Below are 23,252 nucleotides of genomic sequence, written 5' to 3' on the forward strand. Positions count from 1 at the left end.
GCCATCGTATCTTGCTTGCTATTCGTGATTATCAGCAATCCAATTCTGATTTATGGATTAGTAGTGCTTAGTTACTAACATGAAATTGTCGAGCGCAAAACTTCTTCCTATATCTTCTCCCTTGAGACTCTCCTTGTCGCATGTCTTCTTTGCCTCCTTAATCCTGCTGGAATACAAAGTATATGTGCATCACTTATTATATTTGTTCAAATGCATCACATGTGTTCAGTTTTCACCACATATCATTTTCTTATGTAGCCTCCCTCTAGTCCGACATGTGCACTCATTCTCTATTGCTACCCCATATCCAACTGCACAAACGACAGGAAAATGTTCATTACGCACGGATAGAGATATTCACTATGGTTCTATGTCAAATGTTCGGTAAACTGGATGTTGGATGATCCCATTGGATGTATTCCAGTCTTCTTCATTGTTTTTGCATTGGCTCAAAAAAAATCAGTGAGGTTATTGTGCGGGCTGTTTCAGTCTGTAGATAAGTCGATATCTATTGAGAAGAACAAACTAAAACTGGAACTCTGCATAACAGTATTGTTTACATTGAGCATTACGCAGTTTAAATTTGCAGCAACAGTTTTGCATCTCTGGTATATATATCCACTTTTGTTGACCTCGCTGAATGTTTACACGTTCGTCATGCTTTACCTGCCATGACTGAAGTGAGCAAACACGTCCAGGTTCTTTTGGCATGGTGAGTGCACTCCCAGCTATAAACAATTACGTAGTAGAAGTGAAACAGAGAGCACCACCAGACATAGAAAGGTGAAAGAAATTGCAAAAGCAGAAAAACAACTTAATAAGATCCAAAAGATCAAGCGAAAATAATGCAAATAAACTCGCTGGATGTTCGTCCAAAGTTTTTTTTCTTTTTTTTTCATTTTTTCTTTTTTCTGAAAAGAAGGTTAAAACCCCCGGCCTCTGCATCAATGCGATGCATACAACCATTTTTATTAATTATTCAAGAGAGTACAAAACGAAGGCAATCATAGCCGAATCATCACAAGATATGAAATTAACACCTACGACTAAGTCGACTTCTTCCGTAGCAACGCCTTCAAGAAGGTATACCCTCGTTGTTGCTGAGCCCGACCAATAATGGTCAGGACAAGAATTTTCACCCCGGACATGAAGCGGTGTTCCAATCAGCATCTTGATGATAGATCATTATATAGTCGCCTTCGTCAGTACTCCACGCCCACCTTTACGGTCGTCGGGTGGGCGCCCATGTCTCGGTGTGGAACTGACCGCTGCTACTCCACACCGGCGCCAGTCACACTGCAACATGCTTCATACCGTCGGAGCTGCTGCTCCGGAGCTAGAAGTCGACGGGGAACCACCACTACGCCCCTTGCTCACCACCGTAGGACTCCGTCGCTCGCGCCTCGAGCATCCTTGTGCGATGGCCGCCACCCTCGCAACGGACGAAAATCATCTTTGAGCCGGCATCGAGTGCCGCACACGACCACCGCTGCTATGCCTGCAAATATGCCGACGCACTTGAATATGCACTGTTGTGCCACCTGATCTCCTTATCGCGGTTATCGAGGGCCGCCACCCCCACCGCAATGACCAACGGAGGCCACCGCCCCCGTCGCCATGACTACCCATGCATCCATTGCCGGCGATGTTGTGCGTGTCATCGTCTCTGCGAACGCTGGCACCATCATCTTCACCTCTCTCGCACACCGAGACGCCGGCACCGACATATTGGCGCACGACAAGGAAGCAGCATCGTCCAAATCTGCCTCGTCCATGGTCGCCTCTGGTACTACGATCATAGACGCCCGTGCATTGTTCCATGGCCATCTTACTCGAGGCTGACCCATCCTTCACCATAGTTGTGCCGTTGTCGGCAGCACCGGCGTAGTCGCATGCCGGCGCTGGCTTCACATCTGACTCGAAGGCCGCATCCAGATCATCAGCGTTGCAGTTTCTCGTTGTGACCTCCGCGGCCACGTACGAGAAAGTGCTGAGACGTGCGGCATTAGGATCTCCGTGGTTGCACACACACTCCTGGCAGCACTCACCACTGCAGCTACGGGCAGCCGCGCCGATGCCATCGGCCGCCGCCGGCTGCATGAGCGAGTACGGGTGTGAGAAGGAGGAGGCGCCTTGGCCAGCGCCGCGGCCAGGACCGCGAGGGACGTCTCACCCTGTGCCAGCGCATGGATGCGCGTGACGACGCCGTGGCCACGACCACGCCCTCTGCTCTCATGCCACCCTCCGAGCACCACCTGCCGCCTCCAGCCATCTCCCTCCGCCCCGGACACAGCCATCCCCGAGATCCAGCCTCCTGAAGGCCGCCGACGGACTGTGGTGGCTGGGGATGTGCGCGAGATCTCCGATCCATTTTTTTCGGATCGGGAGGTTCTTTCTTGCCCATCCTCTCTACCTAGCCGTGAAGGTGAAGATAGTCAAGCTTGGTGCAGACAGGTCGAGATTCAGCTTAATAGTGAAGATAAAGAAAACGACCAAGCTTCCTTCTAGTCCTGCGCCATGGCAGGGTATTCTTCCTTGGTCTCTTGGTCGTGGAGAGGGATGTTCGTCCAAAGAATAGTAGGAGTGGTTTACTATCAGTATCGATAGATTAGATTCCTCCATCATCGATTGCTCCCTCTCTCTATTCCATCCACCGGCCACCTGCCGCGTCTATGGCATAACGTGTGTTGGAGGCTCGAAATCCTGCTTGCACATGGGGCACTGCAGGCCATACAATAGGTGCACGCGTGATCCACACCGTCACGCACTACAACACGTACAGCATTACGAGGCACTCTAAAATGCCTCGAAAGGCCATGAAAATGCCTGTACATGTCTTTTGCGGCATTCCTTCAAAACGCTAGAGATGGCAGCGAAGGGAAAGATAAATAAAGGCGTTTTGCAGTAGCGCCTCTAAATCAGAGGAACCGTGGCGTTCTGAAAAGTGCCTCGAAAGTTCCAAGATTCAGCGGCATTTTCCGAAGACGCTGCTAAGAAGCCTGCTAGCTGAGTAAAAGTATGAGCGTCTTGGAAAGGGGGCCAGCTGGCTACCCCACAGCAGTTCTCACTCTCTGGGATAGGATATGCAGGTCAGGCCACATCATATCTTCTTGCAATTAACACTTGAGCAAGGCCCAGTGGGCTATCATATCAATATATATATTAACCAAACACCATATATAATCCTAAACTCATCATCGGCAGGGGCAATCATTTGAGACAGTGCAGGTGTTTCCTCCTTTTAACTACGTCTGAGTCTTCCTCGGTAAGCAGTATGGGACTAAACAGATTGTAGCGTGAGCTCGCGCACGAGAAAAAAAACTATTTAAATCGGCCGCCAGAGAGTTCGAACACAGGGTCGACTGGATGAAGAGCTGGACGCCTACCACCAGACCATCTAAGCTATGGTTGTGTGGTTAACATCTGAACATCTGAACAGGTGTCAACATCCACCGGAGGCATGCATCACCTACGCATCCACGGCGGCCTCAACGATGGGATTAAAACGACGATGCCAGGACCACGCGCGTCAGTGCCTTTCTTATGCATGGCTGCGCAGCTCGGCCCACCGGCTAACCTTGTCACTGCACCGGCCACAATACCGGCCAGTTATGCAGCTGCTCGTCGGCGTCGCCTGAGCGTCCTGCGGCGCTGTCACAGTCCGCCTCCGCTGCAACTATCTTGCCTCAAATCCGCCGCACTGGCCCTCTACTCGCGGCCGCCGGCGCCGCTGAGGCGATTCAGAAAACGCCTCCAATACATGTCCGATTAGTGGCGATTTAGAAAAGTGCCTTCAAAGCTTCTTCAATCGGAGGCACTTTTCCAAGACGCCTTCATATATGCGGGGATCCGAGGCGAACCCAAAAAACGCCTTCTTATGCAGAGGGATTTGAGGCGGAATCCAAAAATGCCTTTTTATATATAATTTGGAGGCATTTTTAACAATGCCCTTATTAAAACGCCTCCTAATAGCAACCGTGGTGTAGTGACGGCCGAGTCGATGAAAGTAGTGAGTATGGACTGAGAGCACAGATAATCAAGCTGGTTTACTTAGTGAAATGGACACACCATTGTCTATCCATTAACTATATGGATAGAGCAAGTTAGCGTCCTAAACAAATAAACAGCAATCCAAACTTAGTGTGAAGCCAGCCATATAATTGGAAACAGAATGCTTTTATTTAACAAATGCATACTACTTCCTCCGTCCCAAAATAAGTGTCTCAAGTTTTGTACAACTTTATACTAAAGCTAGTATAAACTTGAGACACTTATTTTAGGACGGAGGGAGTATTACTTTGCTGCCGAACCTATTATTTAACATGCAGAAGGGCATGAGAAGCAAACAACCAGGATAAAGAAAAAAAGAGAGCAAAGTGTGAGGCTTATTATGATTCAGTAAGCAAAGTCAGTAGTTGTTGCGCAACTGATTAGGACTTCAGGTAGAGAAAAAAACCAATGCTTGGCGGATACCAGCATCATTGTGTTCTGTTTTAGCTCTTGTATTGCTCCTGCAAAATGTATCAAATTCAATCGCAGCTTCATGGAAGGAAATAATTAACCATCCTTTGTTATTTTAAAGCTACTGAAAGAAACATGACAATAAAAGAAGAAAACTGCATATTCTTATTCAACATGGTCAGGAGGGATTAGCACGAAGAAACAAGAGCTCCTCGCCATCGAGCTTCTGGTTAGCAACGAGTAGCAGCACCACATAGGTCGCTTCTCACCTCATCTTCCTGCTCGGTCTCGTCCTCCTTCCACAACAACACCAATTAGAGAAAGCCCAAGGGACCAAAACTGAAAGATGAGTAGAGTGAGGGAGATATCAATCGAGTGAACTACCTGGTGTACTTGTATACGCTGTAGCATCTTCCTGGCGTGCCTGGCTTATGCTCGTAACCTACTGATTTTGGCTCACTGTTGTCCGCAGCCGCACCACCAAGTCGCCAATCGCCCCCATTGTCTTTCCTGGATCCGGGGACAGCAGGCAACACCAACGGGGATGTTGAGGCCGTGCAGCTGTGCTGAGGCTATCGCCCCGTGCCGCAGCTGCACAGGGTGATGCTGGGCTACGGCTCCTGCATTCCAAGATTGGTCCATATGTATAAGTTGTAAGTATGTGTACCAAATAATTGTGTATAAACAGAGAAGAGCTTCTAGATTACTGCAGGACAAAGGGTTGCAAAGCAGAATCATAATTGGTAAACAATGCATGAACATTCAAGTCGTTCCCCTTCAGTTTTGGACCAGTGCTATACCAGCCAACAACATGCTCCTTGGCTGCATCCCAAACAACTCATCAGTACACAGCAGAAATAAACCGCACACGGCAAGTCCAGCATACCTGATGAGAATTCTAAAACAGCATGGTTCTTTTTGTCGAGGAACCAAATCCTCAGGTCCTTGTCATCCTCCTCAAATGGCACTGCAAGATCAAACGACGCCGCAATTCACAAATTCAGCACACCTCCACCGTAAAAATCTCTACAGATCTAGTCGCGCAAGGGTTTCACACCAGCAGATCAAACTGCAGCTACGGCCAGGGTGAGTTCCGTGAACCCTAGGCCCCGGCGGAGGCGTGGAAACCCTAGCAGCCCAGAGACGGGGGATCGCTCGCTTACCGGCGTAGGAGTTGGTGATGTCGACGCCGCCACGGGAGGAGGTGCCGAGGAGCACGCCGACGACGAGCTTCTGGGTGTCGCGGGCCACGCAGTTCTAGTGGTCGATGATGCTGAGCAGCACCAGCACCAGCAGGGGCACCACCACCTTCTCCAGCGTCCGCCCCGAGAGCTTCACTGTTGGGAAACGTAACAGAAATTTAAAATTTTTCTACGCATCACCAAGATCAATCTATGAAGTCATCTAGCAACGAGGGGAAGAAGAGTGCATCTACATACCCTTGTAGATCGCGAGCGGAAGCGTTCAAGAGAACGGGGTTGATGGAGTCGTACTCGTCGTGATCCAAATCAACGATGACCGAGCGCCGAACGGACGACACCTCCGCGTTCAACACACGTACGGTTAGGAGAGACGTCTCCCCCTTTTTGATCTAGCAAGGGGAGAGAAGAGGTTGATGGAGATCCAGCAGCACGACGGCGTGGTGGTGGAAGCAGCGGAATCTCGACAGGGCTTCGCCAAGCACCAACGAGAGGAAGAGGTGTCACGGAGGGAGAGGGAGGCGCCAGGGACTTGGGTGCGGCTGCCCTTCCTCCCCTCCACTATATATAGGGGCCAGGGGGGCGCCGGCCCCTCTAGATCCAATCTAGATGGGGGGGGGGGGGCGGCCAAGGGGGTGGCTTGGCCCCCCAAGCCAAGTGGAGGCGCCCCCACCCCCTAGGGTTTCTAACCCTAGGCGCAGGGAAAGGCCCAAGGGGGGCGCACCAGCCCACCAGGGGCTGGTTCCCTTCCCACTTCAGCCCATGGGGCCCTTCGGGATAGGTAGCCCACCCCGGTGGATCCCGGGGACCCTTCCGGTGGTTCCGGTACAATACCGGTGACCCCCGAAACTTTCCCGGTGGCCGAAACTGGTCTTCCTATATATAAATCTTTACCTCCGGACTATTCCGGAACTCCTCGTGACGTCCGGGATCTCATCCGGGACTCCAAACAACTTTCTGGTTACCGCATACTAATATCTCTACAACCCTAGCGTCACCGAACCTTAAGTGTGTAGACCCTACGGGTTCGAGAACCATGCAGACATGACCGAGACAACTCTCTAGCCAATAACCAACAACGGGATCTGGATACCCATGTTGGCTCCCACATATTCCATGATGATCTCATCAGATGAACCATGATGTCGAGGATTCAATCAATCCCGTATTCAATTCCCTTTGTCAATCGGTACGTTACTTGCCCGAGATTCGATCGTCGGTATCCCAATACCTCGTTCAATCTCGTTACCGGCAAGTCACTTTACTCGTGCCGTAATGCATGATCCCGTGACCAACTACTTAGTCACACTGAGCTCATTATGATGATGCATTACCGAGTGGGCCCAGAGATACCTCTCCGTCATACGGAGTGACAAATCCCAGTCTCGATTCATGCCAACCCAACAAACACTTTCGGAGATACCTGTAGTGCACCTTTATAGTCACCCAGTTACGTTGTGATGTTTGATACACCCAAAGCATTCCTACGGTATCAGGGAGTTGCACAATCTCATGGTCTAAGGAAATGACACTTGACATTCAGAAAAGCTCTAGCAGACGAACTACACGATCTTGTGCTATGCTTAGGATTGGGTCTTGTCCATCACATCATTCTCCTAATGATGTGATCCCATTATCAATGACATCCAATGTCCATGGTCAGGAAACTGTAACCATCTATTGATCAACGAGCTAGTCAACTAGAGGCTTACTAGGACATGTTGTGGTCTATGTATTCACACATGTATTACGATTTCCGGATAACACAATTATAGCATGAAAAATAGACAATTATCATGAACAAGGAAATATAATAATAACCATTTTATTATTGCCTCTAGGGCATATTTCCAACAGTCTCCCACTTGCACTAGAGTCAATAATCTAGTTACGTTGTGATGAATCGAACACCCATAGAGTTCTGATGTTGATCATGTTTTCCTCGAGGGAGAGGTTTAGTCAACGGATCTGCGACATTCAGGTCCGTATGCACTTTACAAATATCTATGTCTCCATTTTGAACATTTTCACGAATGGAGTTGAAGCGACGCTTGATATGCCTGGTCTTCCTGTGAAACTGAGCTCCTTGGCAAGGGCAATAGCTCAAGTGTTGTCACAGAAGACAGTCATCGGGCCCGACGCATTGGGAATAACTCCTAGGTCAGTAATGAACTCCTTCACCCAGATTGCTTCTTGTGCTGCCTCCGAGGCTGCCATGTACTCCGCTTCACATGTAGATCCTGCCATGACGCTTTGCTTGCAACTGCACCAGCTGACTGCCCCACCATTCAAAATATACACGTATCCGGTTTGTGACTTGGAGTCATCCAGATCTGTGTTGAAGCTAGCATCGACGTAACCCTTTACGACGAGCTCTTCGTCACCTCCATAAACGAGAAACATATACTTAGTCCTTTTCAGGTACTTCAGGATATTATTGACCGCTGTCTAGTGTTCCATGCAGGGATTACTTTGGTATCTTCCTACCAAACTTATGGCAAGGTTTACATCAGGTCTGGTACACAGCATGGCATACATGATAGACCCTATGGCCGAGGCATAGGGGACGACACTCATCTTTTCTCTATCTACTGCCGTGGTCAGGCATTGAGCCGTGCTCAATCTTGTACCTTGCAACACAGGTAAGAACCCCTTCTTTGACTGATCCATATTGAACTTCTTCAATATCTTGTCAAGGTACGTACTCTGTGAAAGACCAATGAGGCGTCTCAATCTATCTCTATAGATCTTGATGCCTAATATGTAAGCAGCTTCTCCAAGATCCTTCATTGAAAAACACTTGTTCAAGTAGGCCTTTATGCTTTCCAAGAATTCTATATCATTTCTCATCAATAGTATGTCATCCACATACAATATGAGAAATGCTACAGAGCTTCCACTCACTTTCTTGTAAACGCAGGCTTCTCCATAAGTCTGCGTAAACCCAAACGCTTTGATCATCTCATCAAAACGAATGTTCCAACTCCGAGATGCTTGCACCAGCCCATAGATTGAGCATTGGAGCTTGCACACCTTGTCAGCATTCTTAGGATCGACAAAACCTTCCGGCTGCATCATATACAATTCTTCCTTAAGGGAACCATTAAGGAATGCCGTTTTGACGTCCATTTGCCATATCTCATAATCATAGAATGCGGCGATTGCTAACATGATTCGGACGGACTTCAGCTTCGCTACGGGTGAGAAAGTCTCATCGTAGTCAACCCCTTGAACTTGTCGATAACCCTTAGCGACAAGCCGAGCTTTATAGATGGTCACATTACCATCTGCGTCTGTCTTCTTCTTAAAGATCCATTTATTTTCTATGGCTCACCGATCATCGGGCAAGTCAGTCAAAGTCCATACTTCGTTTTCATACATGGATCCTATCTCGGATTTCATGGCTTCCAGCCATTTGTCGGAATCTGGGCCCGCCATCGCTTCTTCATAGTTCGAAGGTTCACCATTGTCTAACAACATGATTTTCAGGACAGGGTTTGCCGTACCACTCTGGTGCGGAACATGTCCTTGTGGACCTACGAAGTTCAGTAGCAACTTGATCTAAAGTTTCATGATCATCATTAACTTCCTCTCTAGTCGGTGCAGGCACCTCAGGAACATTTTCTTGAGCCGCGCCACTCTCCGGTTCAAGAGGCAATACTTCATCAAGTTCTACTTTCCTCCCACTTACTTCTTTCGAGAGAAACTCTTTCTCTAGAAAGGATCCATTCTTGGAAACGAAGATCTTGCCTTCGGATCTGAGGTAGAAGGTATACCCAATAGTTTCTTTAGGGTATCCTATGAAGACGCATTTTTCCGATTTGGGTTCGAGCTTTTCAGGTTGAAGTTTCTTCACATAAGCATCGCATCCCCAAACTTTTAGAAACGACAGCTTAGGTTTCTTCCCAAACCATAATTCATACGGTGTCGTCTCAACAGATTTCGACGGAGCCCTATTTAAAGTGAATGCGGCAGTCTCTAAAGCATAGCCCCAAAATGACAGCGGTAGATCGGTAAGAGACATCACAGATCGCACCATATCCAATAGAGCGCGATTACGATGTTCGGACACACCATTACGCTGAGGTGTTCCAGGCGGCGTGAGTTGTGAAACTATTCCACATTTCCTTAAGTGCGTGCCAAATTCATGACTCAAATATTCTCCCTCACGATCTGAAAGCAAGAACTTGATTTTCCTGTCACATTGATTCTCAACCTCACTCTGAAATTCCTTGAACTTTTCAAAGGTCTCAGACTTGTGTTTCATTAAGTAGACATACCCATATCTACTCAAGTCATCAGTGAGGGTGAGAACATAACGGTAGCCACCGCGAGCCTCAACACTCATTGGACCGCACACATCAGTATGTATGATTTCCAATAAGTTGGTTGCTCGCTCCATTGTTCCGGAGAACGGAGTCTTGGTCATTTTTCCCATGAGGCATGGTTCTCACGTGTCAAATGATTCATAATCAAGAGACTCCAAAAGTCCATCTGCATGGAGTTCCTTCATGCGTTTGACACCAATGTGACCAAGGCGGCAGTGCCACAAGTATGTGGGACTATCATTATCAACCTTACATCTTTTGGTATTCACACTATGAATATGTGTAACATCACGTTCGAGATTAAATAAGAATAAACCATTGACCAGCGGGGCATGACCATAAAACATATCTCTCATATAAATAGAACAACCATTATTCTTGGATTTAAATGAGTAGCCATCTCGTATTAAACGAGATCCTGATACAATGTTCATGCTCAAAGCTGGCACTAAATAACAATTATTGAGGTTTAAAACTAATCCCGTAGGTAAATGCAGAGGTAGCATGCCGACGACGATCACATCGACCTTGGAACCATTCCCGACGCGCATCGTCACCTCGTCCTTCGCCAGTCTCCGCTTATTCCACAGCTCCTGTTTTGAGTTACAAATATGAGCAACCGCACCGGTATCAAATACCCAGGAGCTACTACGAGTACTGGTAAGGTACACATCAATAACATGTATATCACATATACCTTTGGTGTTGCCGGCCTTCTTGTCCGCTAAGTACTTGGGGCAGTTCCGTTTCCAGTGACCACTTCCCTTGCAATAAAGAACTCAGTCTCGGGCTTGGGTCCATTCTTTGGCTTCTTCCCGACAGCTTGCTTACCTGGCGTGGCAACTCCCTTGCCGTCCTTCTTGAAGTTCTTTTTACCCTTGCCTTTCTTGAACTTAGTGGTTTTATTCACCATCAACACTTGATGTTCCTTTTTGATTTCCACCTCCGCTGATTTCAGCATCGAATATACCTCAGGAATGGTCTTTTCCATCCCCTGCATATTGAAGTTCATCACAAAGCTCTTGTAGCTAGGTGGGAGCGACTGAAGGATTCTGTCAACGACCGCATCATCCGGGAGATTAACTCCCAGCTCAGACAAGCGGTTGTGCAACCCAGACATTTTGAGTATGTGCTCGCTGGCGGAACTATTCTCCTCCATCTTACAACTGTAGAACTTGTCGAAGACTTCATATCTCTTGACCCGGGCATGAGCTTGGAAAACCATTTTCAGCTCTTGGAACATCTCATATGCTCCGTGTTGCTCAAAACGCTTTTGGAGCCCCGGTTCTAAGCTGTAAAGCATGCCGCACTGAACCAGGGAGTAATCATCAACACGAGACTGCCAAGCGTTCATAACGTCTTGGTTTGCTGGGGGTGGTGCTTCACCTAGCGGTGCTTCAAGGACATATGCTTTCTTGGCAGCTATGAGGATGATCCTCAAGTTCCGGACCCAGTCCGTATAGTTGCTACCATCGTCTTTCAGCTTGGTTTTCTCTAGGAACGCATTGAAGTTGAGGACAACATTAGCGTGGGCCATTTGATCTACAAGACATATGTAAAGATTTTAGACTAAGTTCATGATAATTAAGTTCATCTAATCAAATTATTCAATGAACTCCCACTCAGATAGACATCCCTCTAGTCATCTAAGTGATACATGATCCGATTCAACTAGGCCGTGTCCGATCATCACGTGAGACGGACTAGTCATCATCGGTGAACATCTTCATGTTGATCGTATCTTCTATACGACTCATGTTCGATCTTTCGGTCTTCCGTGTTCTGAGGCCATATCTGTACATGCTAGGGTCGTCAAGTCAACCTAAGTGTATTGCGTGTGTAAATCTGGCTTACACCCGTTGTATGCGAACGTTAGAACCTATCACACCCGATCATCACGTGGTGCTTCGGAACAACGGACCTTAGCAACGGTGCACAGTTAGGGGGAACACTTCTTGAAATTATTGTGAGGGATCATCTTATTTATGCTACCGCCGTTCTAAGCAAATAAGATGTAAAACATGATAAACATCACATGCAATCAAATAGTGACATGATATGGCCAATATCATTTTGCTCCTTTTGATCTCCATCTTCGGGGCTCCATGATCATCGTCGTCACCGGCATGACACTATGATCTCCATCATCATGATTGAAAGTGCGTTATATCGACTAGAGGGGGGGGGGTGAATAGGCGATTTTTATGAAAGTCTTCAAAACATGGAAGTTATGAAGACAAACGATAGAAATAAACCTATTACCATGCAGCGGAAGGTAGACTACACTAGGCAAGCCATAGTCAAGTATTCAATGAAGTGAAAGCACAATGACTTAATAGCAGCAATGTAGTAAGGATCAGGTAGGAAGATATTATGAAGCCATACAGAACATGCAGTCACTCAGTGAAGACAAAAGATAGTGCAAACATACAATGACTTCACAAGGAACAACAGTAAGTAAAGGGAAGGGAAGATGAAACCAGTGACTCGTTGAAGACAATGATTTGTTGGACCAGTTCCAGTTGCTGTGACAACTGTACGTCTGGTTGGGGCGGCTAGGTATTTAAACCTTAGGACACACAGTCCCGGACACCCAGTCCTGAACACGCAGCTTAGGACACCCAGTCCTCACCGTAATCCCCTTGAGCTAAGGTCACACAGACCTCGCCCAATCACTCTGGTAAGTCTTCAAGGTAGACTCCCAAACCTTCACAGACTTCATTCACCGGCAATCCACAATGTCTCTTGGATGCTCAGAACGCGATGCCTAACTGGCTGGAGGATGCACAGTCCTCAAGTGTAATAAGTCTTCAGATCACACAGACAAGAAGACTTAAGTGATGCCCAATTCTCTTTGGCTCTGGGTGGTTAGGGCTTTATCCTCGCAAGGAATTCTCTCTCAAAGGCTTCGAGGTGGGTTGCTCTCAAACGACAGCCGTTCTCTCAATCTGAGCAGCCAACTGTTTATGGTTGTGGGGGGTGGGCTATTTATAGCCACTTGGCAACCCGACCTGATTTGTCCGAAATGACCCTGGGTCACTAAGGAACTGACACGTGTTCCAACGGTCAGATTTCAAACTCACACGGCAACTTTACTTGGGCTACAAGCAAAGCTGACTTGTCCGACTCTGGACAAGATTCGCTCTCATAGTCTTCACTCGAAGACATAGGTTTTTGGTTAGGCATCACTTCAGTCAGTCTGACTGGTTCTCTTGGACCCCACTTAACAGTACGGTGGTTCCTATGACTCAACACAAAAGAAAAAGAACTACGAAAGATCTAAGTCTTCGAGCTCCATAGGCTTCATGTGGTGTCTTCTCTTGTCATAGTCTTCAATGTGAATATCTTCATATACCACCTTTGACTTCAATGTCTTCATACATTTTTAGGGGCCATCTCTGGTAGGAAAACCGAATCAATGAGGGACTTCTACCTGTGTTATCCTGCAATTCTCACAAACACATTAGTCCCTCAACTAGGTTTGTCGTCAATGCTCCAAAACCAACTAGGGGTGGCACTAGATGCACTTACAATCTCCCCCTTTTTGGTGATTGATGACAAACTAGTTGAAGTTTTCAACGGGGAATATAATCTGTGAAATTGTAAAGGATAAGGAATTGTCTTCATAAGTTGCAAGGGCTCCCCTGAAGATGTGCATATAGGTAATTTTCTTTTGGAATGCAAATGCACATGGCAGGTTGTAGTTGTGGAGATCCACTTCAACTTATGATGACAATCCACTATGCATGTGAAAGTATATGAAGATAATGACATGCATAATGGAAAATGGACGTCTGTAGAATGATCTAAGTGCGGAATTTATCGTCGCACATGCGGAATTTATCATCGCAAAACAAAGTGGTAGATAAGTAGCAGACGACCATCGAGTTTAAGTGTTACAACTCAAAGAACCAAATGTAGCAAAACGAGAGTTGTAAGCACGAAGCAAAATATAAAGCACCCGCCCATATGGACCCGCTTGAAGACTATCAACCTCATATGCTTCTCCCCCTTTTGTCAGTAAGGACCAAAAAGGTTTGAAGACATAGAGCATCTACTCGTTCCCATGCGGAGTAGGTGAAGTAGCAGGGTCGTTGGTGGTGTTTGGCGGTGCTGAAGAGCTTGGAGCAGAGTTGAAGCGTGCTGAAGGAGGTGGCGGTGAAGTAGCATCGTCTTCATCCTCGATAACTCTGGCAGTCACTGTTGCAGCAGATGAAGAGAACTCAGAGTCTTCAAGGGGTGGAGTTCCTAGCAGCACAACTCTTCGAGGAGGTGTGGAGTCAAACTTGAATCGCTCAGTGAAGCCATCCTCTTGGAGATCATCTTCAGAACACATCATCGTTAGCCCTTTCCATGTACGGCGACAGGTTTCATGGGCAACGAAAGCATTCTTGGTGGCAAGATTGCGAATGCGATTAACTTCCACCAAGAGGCTTTTCATCTGACGCTTCAGCCAGTCATGATGCCTATCCTGTTTCTGATGAAGAGCCACAAGAAGCTCTCGGTCGTTGAGAACACGAGTGCGCTTCTTGGGTCTTGGAGCAGTTGTACTATCAGTGGCTTCAGTAGACGCAGGGTGTGGTGCACGTGTAGTGCCAGCCAAAGGATACACCCGAGTGACTGCTTCAACTCCTTCAATGTTCTGTGAGAAACTCTGATGCTCTGCATTCTGAAGACTTAGAGGTTCCTTTGCAGGCTCAGGATAGATGGCTTTAGTAGAGATATCCACATCAGGCAGAAAAATCCTATGATTGCGAGCAGATGGCTGATATGAGATATTGGGGTGAAGTTTAATTAGCCGCATTACCCACGGGGCGTAGAACTTCAAGCCAAACAGATCAGAGCCTGATGCAGCAAGTTGGCGGATGAATAAGTCCTGTGCATTGAAGCATTTTCCATGAAGAATATAGAAGACCAAAGTCTTCATTGCACCCTCAAGCTTGGCATTTGGAGAGTGCCCTTTGATGGGCCAGAGAGTTCGCCTGATGATGTGATAGATGGTTCGTGGCAGATACTTAAGGTCTTCAACGAAGAACTCTGTTGGATAAGCAGCATCTTGGGGCAATGGCTTCATCATGCTGAGCATCTGACTCATATCAGGTTCCGGCCTCTTAAAGATGCTCTCAATAGCTTCACTATGCAGCTGACAGCCATGCTCGTAGAGATCGCCAGGAGTGGGCAAACCAGTGAGCTCAATGATGTCAAATGCATTGGCTTCGTGATGAACATTTCCGGTCATCCACTCCAGGACCCAAGTCTTCAGATCTCTGCTGTACCCGCGGATGTGAAGTGTGGCATAGAATTGGAGCAGCAACTCTTCATTCCAATGCTCTTGGTCAGTAACGAACGGCAGTAGTCCAACTTCCTTGAAGCAATCCAAAGCTTCTTCCAGACAGGGCAGACCAGCTATGGCTTCAATGTCAAGGCACTTGTGTGGGAAGATGCGACCTTGGTTGTAAAGAATGCATGAGTAATAGCTTCGCTAAGGATAGCTCCAGAACCGATCAGATGATATCCTTTCCCTTGAGTAGGGGTTCCTGGAGCTATCGAAGAATGTGTTGTTTGCCCTGAAGCCATTGATATTGAAGGAGCCAGGTGCTGATGCAGGACCTGGGAATCTTGGCAATCTTGGGATTGGCTTCTGTACCTGAGGCATGTCCTCAACATGATAGTCGAACTGTGGACCGGCAGCAGACTCAGGAACAGAAGTGACGGGATCAGTGGCTTCGCTGTCTTCTTTTTCCGTTGGGGAGGGCTCCACATTAGCTTCATTGGTGGTTGTGGCAGCCACAAGATTTTCAAGCACGTTCTCCTTGAGAACTGCTTCTTGGTGGGACAGTGGAGTGGCAACTTGTGGGACTTCATCTTCCGTGGCTGATGCAGCCGGATTGTCTTCAGCAGAGACTTGAGGCCTTGGACCTTTGCGAAGCCTGCGCAACGCGGGCGACGCCTGTGGAGTTGGAGTGGGTTGGGCCTCATAGTCTTCTTCCTCTTGTGGGCGATCTGCCCATGAAGCATCCTGTGCAATTGGTGTCAGTGGACCACCAATGCTGATGAGTTCGCTGTTCTGAGGAAGGACTGCACCATCTTCTACATTGTCATGTTAACCAATGTCTTCAGCAGCGATGGGATCAGCTGCTGGAAAGTCTTCAGCTTCATGAGCCTCTGTGGAAGCAGGCTCATGGATAGTCAGTTGGCGTTCATGGCATTCAGCTTCAGGATAGACCATAGAAATGGGTTCAACTATCAAGGGCTCTGTGGGAGCTGCCCGATCTTTCTTGGTCTTCCTCTTCTTCTTGGAGGGGGCAGTTGGAGAGGCTTCAGAATGTTTCCTCTTCCTAGCTTCAGCCTCAGCAGTCCTTGTCTTCTTGAGCTCTGAAGCTGTTGACCGGCTTTTTGGCTTCGAGCCAGTCATTTTAGTTGGGAAGACAATAGCAACTGCTTCCTGCCTTGGTGCGTCAGGTTCAGTCGTAGCAGGCTTCTTCTTCTTCTTTGCGGCCATCCTGGGGTCGATGCCAGGACGCCCAAGGGCCTTGCGCTTCTCAGCTTCATTGTAGGCTTGCACACATCTGTCAGCCAGAGTCTTCATGCGCTCACGCGAACCCTGAGCTTCTGCACGTTTCTTTACAAAGGCTTCCTTGAGCTCGTGCATCATACTCTTGAAGTTCTTCACTTCCTGCACGCTGAGCTTGGCCATATGCTTCTTGAACTGAGACTTTTCATAGTCAATCTTTTTCTTCAGTTCAACAATGCACTGGGCAATAGCGAGTTCTGAAGCAATGGCGCCTTGGAAGGCAACACTGAGGCCAATTGGTAGCTGCAGATCTTCAAAGCTGATGTTTGGCGTGTCAAACCACTCGTCAATGAAGTTGTGGATGATGGTCACATTAAAGAGAGGCAGATCATTGAAGATTTCTGCTTCTTCTTTGCTCTTGATGAGTTGCTCAAGAGCGTCATCTGCTAGATCTTCATCACTTGACAGATCAATGTCGTCATTGCGCAGAATGGCAGCAGCAGTTAGCTCTTGTCCGGTGTGAGGCAGAGGCATCTTGACTTTCTGGGGCTTGGAGATGCGAGATAAGTCTTCGGACTGCACACTGTCTTCAGGAGGTGCAGTTGTCAGTGGCTTCACCCTTGAGATTTTTGGTGAGGGGCAGGCTTTGAAGCTTTAGGCTTCTTCATCTTCTTTGTCTTCGGCGCTGCAGGAGCTTCTTCTGATTCAGCGTCAGCAGCAGGCTCATTCACTGCAGTCCCTTGAACTAAGATGCGGGTGATGAGGCCTTCAAGGTTGTGGAAAGGACCGATGACATTGGGTTCTGCATCTCGTGTGCCATCTGCCCTTGGTGCTGAGGGACCATGGTTGAAGTCTAACCCCAAAGTCTTCTTGTTCTGCTTCGCTGAGTTCTAGGCAAACTAGAAGTTGCGCTTGAACAGATTGTCGTCACGACACCATAGTAGTGACGATGGGTGTGCATCAGCTGGTTGTGGCCCATGGACCATGCAGGGATAGAAGCCTTTGAAGGAAATATGCCCTAGAGGCAATAATAAAGTTATTATTTATTTCCTTATATCATGATAAATGTTTATTATTCATGCTAGAATTGTATTAACCGGAAACATAATACATGTGTGAATACATAGACAAACTTAGTGTCACTAGTATGCCTCTACTTGACTAGCTCGTTAATCAAAGATGGTTATGTTTCCTAACCATGAACAAAGTGTTGTTATTTGATTAACGAGGTCACATCATTAGTTGAATGATCTGATTGACATGACCCATTCCATTAGCTTAGCACCCGATCGTTTAGTATGTTGCTATTGCTTTCTTCATGACTTATACATGTTCCTATGACTATGAGATTATGCAACTCCCGTTTGCCGGAGGAACACTTTGTGTGCTACCAAACGTCACAACGTAACTGGGTGATTATAAAGGAGCTCTACAGGTGTCTCCAATGGTAGATGTTGGGTTGGCGTATTTCGAGAATAGGATTTGTCACTCCGATTGTCGGAGAGGTATCTCTGGGCCCTCTCGGTAATGCACATCACATAAGCCTTGCAAGCATTGCAACTAATGAGTTAGTTGCGGGATGATGTATTACGGAACGAGTAAAGAGACTTGCCGGTAATGAGATTGAACTAGGTATTGGATACCGACGATCGAATATCGGGCAAGTAACATACCGATGACATAGGGAACAACGTATGTTGTTATGCGGTCTGACCGATAAAGATCTTTGTAGAATATGTAGGAGCCAATATGGGCATCCAGGTCCCGCTATTGGTTATTGACCGGAGACGTGTCTCGGACATGTCTACATTGTTCTCGAACCGTAGGGTCCGCACGCTTAACGTTACGATGACAGTTATTATGAGTTTATGCATTTTGATGTACCGAAGATTGTTCGGAGTCCCGGATGTGATCATGGACATGACGAGGAGTCTCGAAATGGTCGAGACATAAATATTGATATATTGGAAGCCTATGTTTGGATATCGGAAGTGTTCCGGGTGAAATCGGGATTTTACCGGAGTACCGGGAGGTTACCGGAACCCCCCGGGAGCTATATGGGCCTTAGTGGGCTTTAGTGGAAAGGAGAAAGGGGCAGCCCAAGGTGGTCTGTGCGCCTCCCCCCTCCCCTAGTCCTATTAGGACAAGGAGAGGTGGCCGGCCCCCTCTCTCTCTTTCCCCCCTCGAGGAATCCTATTCCAACTAGGATTGGGGGGGGGGGGAATCCTACTCCCAGAGGGAGTAGGAATCCCTTGGCGCGCCCTCCTTGGCCGGCCGCCCCCTCCCCCTTGGCTCCTTTATATACGGAGGCAGGGGGGCACCCTAGGACACACAAGTTGATCCTTGAGATCGTTCCTTAGCCGTGTGCGGTGCCCCCTGCCACCATATTCCACCTCGATCATATTGTAGCAGTGCTTAGGTGAAGCCCTGCGACGGTAGAACATCAAGATCGTCACCACGCCGTCGTGCTGACGGAACTCCTCCCCGACGCTTTGCTGGATCGGAGCCCGGGGATTGTCATCGAGCTGTACGTGTGCTAAGAACTCGGAGGTGCCGGAGTAACGGTGCTTGGATCGGTCGGATCGGGAAGACGTACGACTACTTCCTCTACGTTGTGTCAATGCTTCCGCAGTCGGTCTGCGTGGGTACGTAGACAACACTCTCCCCTCTCGTTGCTGTGCATCATCATGATCTTGCGTGTGCGTAGGAATTTTTTTGAAATTACTACGTTCCCCAACAGTGGCATCCGAGCCAGGTTTTATATGTTGATGTTATATGCATGAGTAGAACACAAGTGAGTTGTGGACGATATAAGTCATACTGCCTACCAGCATGTCATACTTTGGTTCAGCGGTATTGTTGGACGAGACGACCCGGACCAACATTACGCGTACGCTTACGCGAGACCGGTTCCCCCGACGTGCTTTGCACATAGGTGGCTTGCGGGCGACTGTCTCTCCAACTTTAGTTGAATCGAGTATGGCTACGCCCGGTCCTTGCGAAGGTTAAAACGGAGTCAAATTGACAAACTATCGTTGTGCTTTTGATGCGTAGGTGAGATTGGTTCTTGCTTAAGCCCGTAGCAGCCACGTAAAACTTGCAACAACAAAGTAGAGGACGTCTAACTTGTTTTTGCAGGGCATGTTGTAATGTGATATGGTCAAGGCATGATGATGAATTTTATTGTATGAGATGATCATGTTTTGTAACCGAGTTATCGGCAACTGGCAGGAGCCATATGGTTGTCGCTTTATTGTATGCAATGCAATCGCGATGTAATGCTTTACTTTATCACTAAGCGGTAGCGATAGTCGTGGAAGCATAAGATTGGCGAGACGACAACGATGCTACGATGGAGATCAAGGTGTCGCACCGGTAACGATGGTGATCATGACGGTGCTTCGGAGATGGAGATCACAAGCACAAGATGATGATGGCCATATCATATCACTTATATTGATTGCATGTGATGTTTATCTTTTTATGCATCTTATCTTGCTTTGATTGACGGTAGCATTATAAGATGATCTCTCACTAAATTATCAAGAAGTGTTCTCCCTGAGTATGCACCGTTGCCAAAGTTCGTCGTGCCCAGACACCACGTGATGATTGGGTGTGATAAGCTCTACGTCCATCTACAACGGGTGCAAGCCAGTTTTTGCACACGCAGAATACTCAGGTTAAACTTGACGAGCCTAGCATATGCAGATATGGCCTCGGAACACGGAGACCGAAAGGTTGAGCGTGAATCATATAGTAGATATGATCAACATAATGATGTTCACCATTGAAAACTACTCCATCTCACGTGATGATCGGTTATGGTTTAGTTGATTTGGATCATGTGATCACTTAGAGGATTAGAGGGATGTCTATCTAAGTGGGAGTTCTTAAGTAATTTGATTAATTGAACTTAAACTTATCATGAACTTAGTACCTGATAGTATCTTGCTTGCTTATGTTGATTGTAGATAGATGGCTTGTGCTGTTGTTCCGTTGAATTTTAATGCGTTCCTTGAGAAAGCAAAGTTGGAAGATGATGGTAGCAATTACACGGACTGGGTCCGTAACTTGAGGATTATCCTCATTGCTGCTCAGAAGAATCACGTCCTGGAAGCACCGCTAGGTGCCAGGCCTGCTGCTGGAGCAACACCAGATGTTATGAACGTATGGCAGAGCAAAGCTGATGACTACTCGATAGTTCAGTGTGCCATGCTTTACGGCTTAGAATCGGGACTTCAACGATGTTTTGAACGTCATGGAGCATATGAGATGTTCCAGGAGTTGAAGTTAATATTTCAAGCAAATGCCCGGATTGAGAGATATGAAGTCTCCAATAAGTTCTATAGCTGCAAGATGGAGGAGAACAGTTCTATCAGTGAGCATATACTCAAAATGTCTGGGTATAATAATCACTTGATTCAGATGGGAGTTAATCTTCCAGATGATTGCGTCATTGACAGAATTCTCCAATCACTGCCACCGAGCTACAAGAGCTTCGTGATGAACTATAATATGCAAGGGATGAACAAGACTATTCCCGAGCTCTTCGCAATGCTGAAAGCTGCGGAGGTAGAAATCAAGAAGGAGCATCAAGTGTTGATGGTTAACAAGACCACTAGTTTCAAGAAAAAGGGCAAAGGGAAGAATAAGGGGAACTTCAAGAAGAACGGCAAGCAAGTTGCTGCTCAGGAGAAGAAACCCAAGTCTGGACCTAAGCCTGAAACTGAGTGCTTCTACTGCAAGCAGATTGGTCACTGGAAGCGGAACTGCCCCAAGTATTTGGCGGATAAGAAGGATGGCAAGGTGAACAAAGGTATATGTGATATACATGTTATTGATGTGTACCTTACTAGAGCTCGTAGTAGCACCTGGGTATTTGATACTGGTTTAGTTGCTAATATTTGCAACTCGAAACAGGGACTACGGATTAAGCGAATACTGGCAAAGGACGAGGTGACGATGCATGTGGGAAACGGTTCCAAAGTCGATGTGATCGCGGTCGGCACGCTACCTCTACATCTACCTTCGGGATTAATATTAGACCTAAATAATTGTTATTTGGTGCCAGCGTTGAGCATGAACATTATATCTGGATCTTGTTTGATGCGAGACGGTTATTCATTTAAATCAGAGAATAATGGTTGTTCTATTTATATGAGTAATATCTTTTATGGTCATGCACCTTTGAAGAGTGGTCTATTTTTGATGAATCTCGATAGTAGTAACACACATATTCATAATGTTGAAGACAAAAGATGCAGAGTTGATAATGATAGTGCAACTTATTTGTGGCACTGCCGTTTAGGTCATATCGGTATAAAGCGCATGAAGAAACTCCATACTGATGGACTTTTGAAACCACTTGATTATGAATCACTTGGTACTTGCGAACCGTGCCTCATGGGCAAGATGACTAAAACGCCGGTCTCCGGTACTATGGAGAGAGCAACAGATTTATTGGAAATCACACATACCGATGTATGTGGTCCGATGAATATTGAGGCTCGTGGCGGATATCGTTATTTTCTCACCTTCACAGATGACTTAAGAAGATATGGGTGTATCTACTTAATGAAACACAAGTCTGAAACATTTGAAAAGTTCAAAGAATTTCAGAGTGAAGTTGAAAATCATCGTAACAAGAAAATAAAGTTTCTACGATCTGATCGTGGAGGAGAATATTTGAGTTACGAGTTTGGTGTACATTTGAAACAATGCGGAATAGTTTCGCAACTCACGCCACCCGGAACACCACAGCGTAATGGTGTGTCCGAACGTCGTAATCGTACTTTACTAGATATGGTGCAATCTATGATGTCTCTTACTGATTTACCGCTATTGTTTTGGGGTTATGCTTTAGAGACGGCCGCATTCACGTTAAATAGGGCACCATCAAAATCCGTTGAGACGACACCTTATGAACTATGGTTTGGCAAGAAACCAAAGTTGTCGTTTCTTAAAGTTTGGGGCTGCGATGCTTATGTGAAAAAGCTTCAACCTGATAAGCTCGAGCCCAAATCGGAGAAATGTGTCTTCATAGGATACCCAAAGGAGACTGTTGGGTACACCTTCTATCACAGATCCGAAGGCAAGACATTCGTTGCTAAGAATGGATCCTTTCTAGAGAAGGAGTTTCTCTCGAAAGAAGTGAGTGGGAGGAAAGTAGAACTTGACGAGGTAACTGTACCTGCTCCCTTATTGGAAAGTAGTACATCACAGAAAACTGTTTCTGCGACACCTATACCAATTAGTGAGGAAGCTAATGATGATGATCATGAAACTATAGGACAAGATACTACTGAACCTCGTAGATCAACCAGAGCGAGATCCGCACCAGAGTGGTACGGTAATCCTGTTCTGGAAATCATGCTGCTAGATCATGATGAACCTACGAACTATGAAGAAGCGATGGTGAGCCCAGATTCCGCAAAATGGCTTGAAGCCATGAAATCTGAGATGGGATCCATGTATGAGAACAAAGTATGGACTTTGGTTGACTTGCCCGATGATCGGCAAGCAATTGAGAATAAATGGATCTTCAAGAAGAAGACTGACGCTGATGGTAATGTTACTATCTACAAAGCTCGACTTGTCGCAAAAGGTTTTCGACAAGTTCAAGGGGTTGACTACGATGAGACTTTCTCACCCGTAGCGATGCTTAAGTCTGTACGAATCATATTAGCGATTGCCGCATTTTATGATTATGAAATTTGGCAGATGGATGTCAAAACTGCATTCCTGAATGGA

The 23,252-nt window shown here is 46.8% G+C and overlaps 1 pseudogene; it reads right to left on the reverse strand.

Moving 5' to 3' along the window:
- Positions 1–5,164: 5,164 nt before the first annotated feature.
- Positions 5,165–10,949, reverse strand: LOC125516590 (26S proteasome non-ATPase regulatory subunit 7 homolog B-like; annotated as a pseudogene).
- Positions 10,950–23,252: the final 12,303 nt, after the last annotated feature.

Source organism: Triticum urartu, chromosome 6A (genome assembly GCF_056163025.1).
Source record: "Triticum urartu cultivar PI428250 chromosome 6A, HENAU_Tu73, whole genome shotgun sequence".
Taxonomy (NCBI): Eukaryota; Viridiplantae; Streptophyta; class Magnoliopsida; order Poales; family Poaceae; genus Triticum; species Triticum urartu.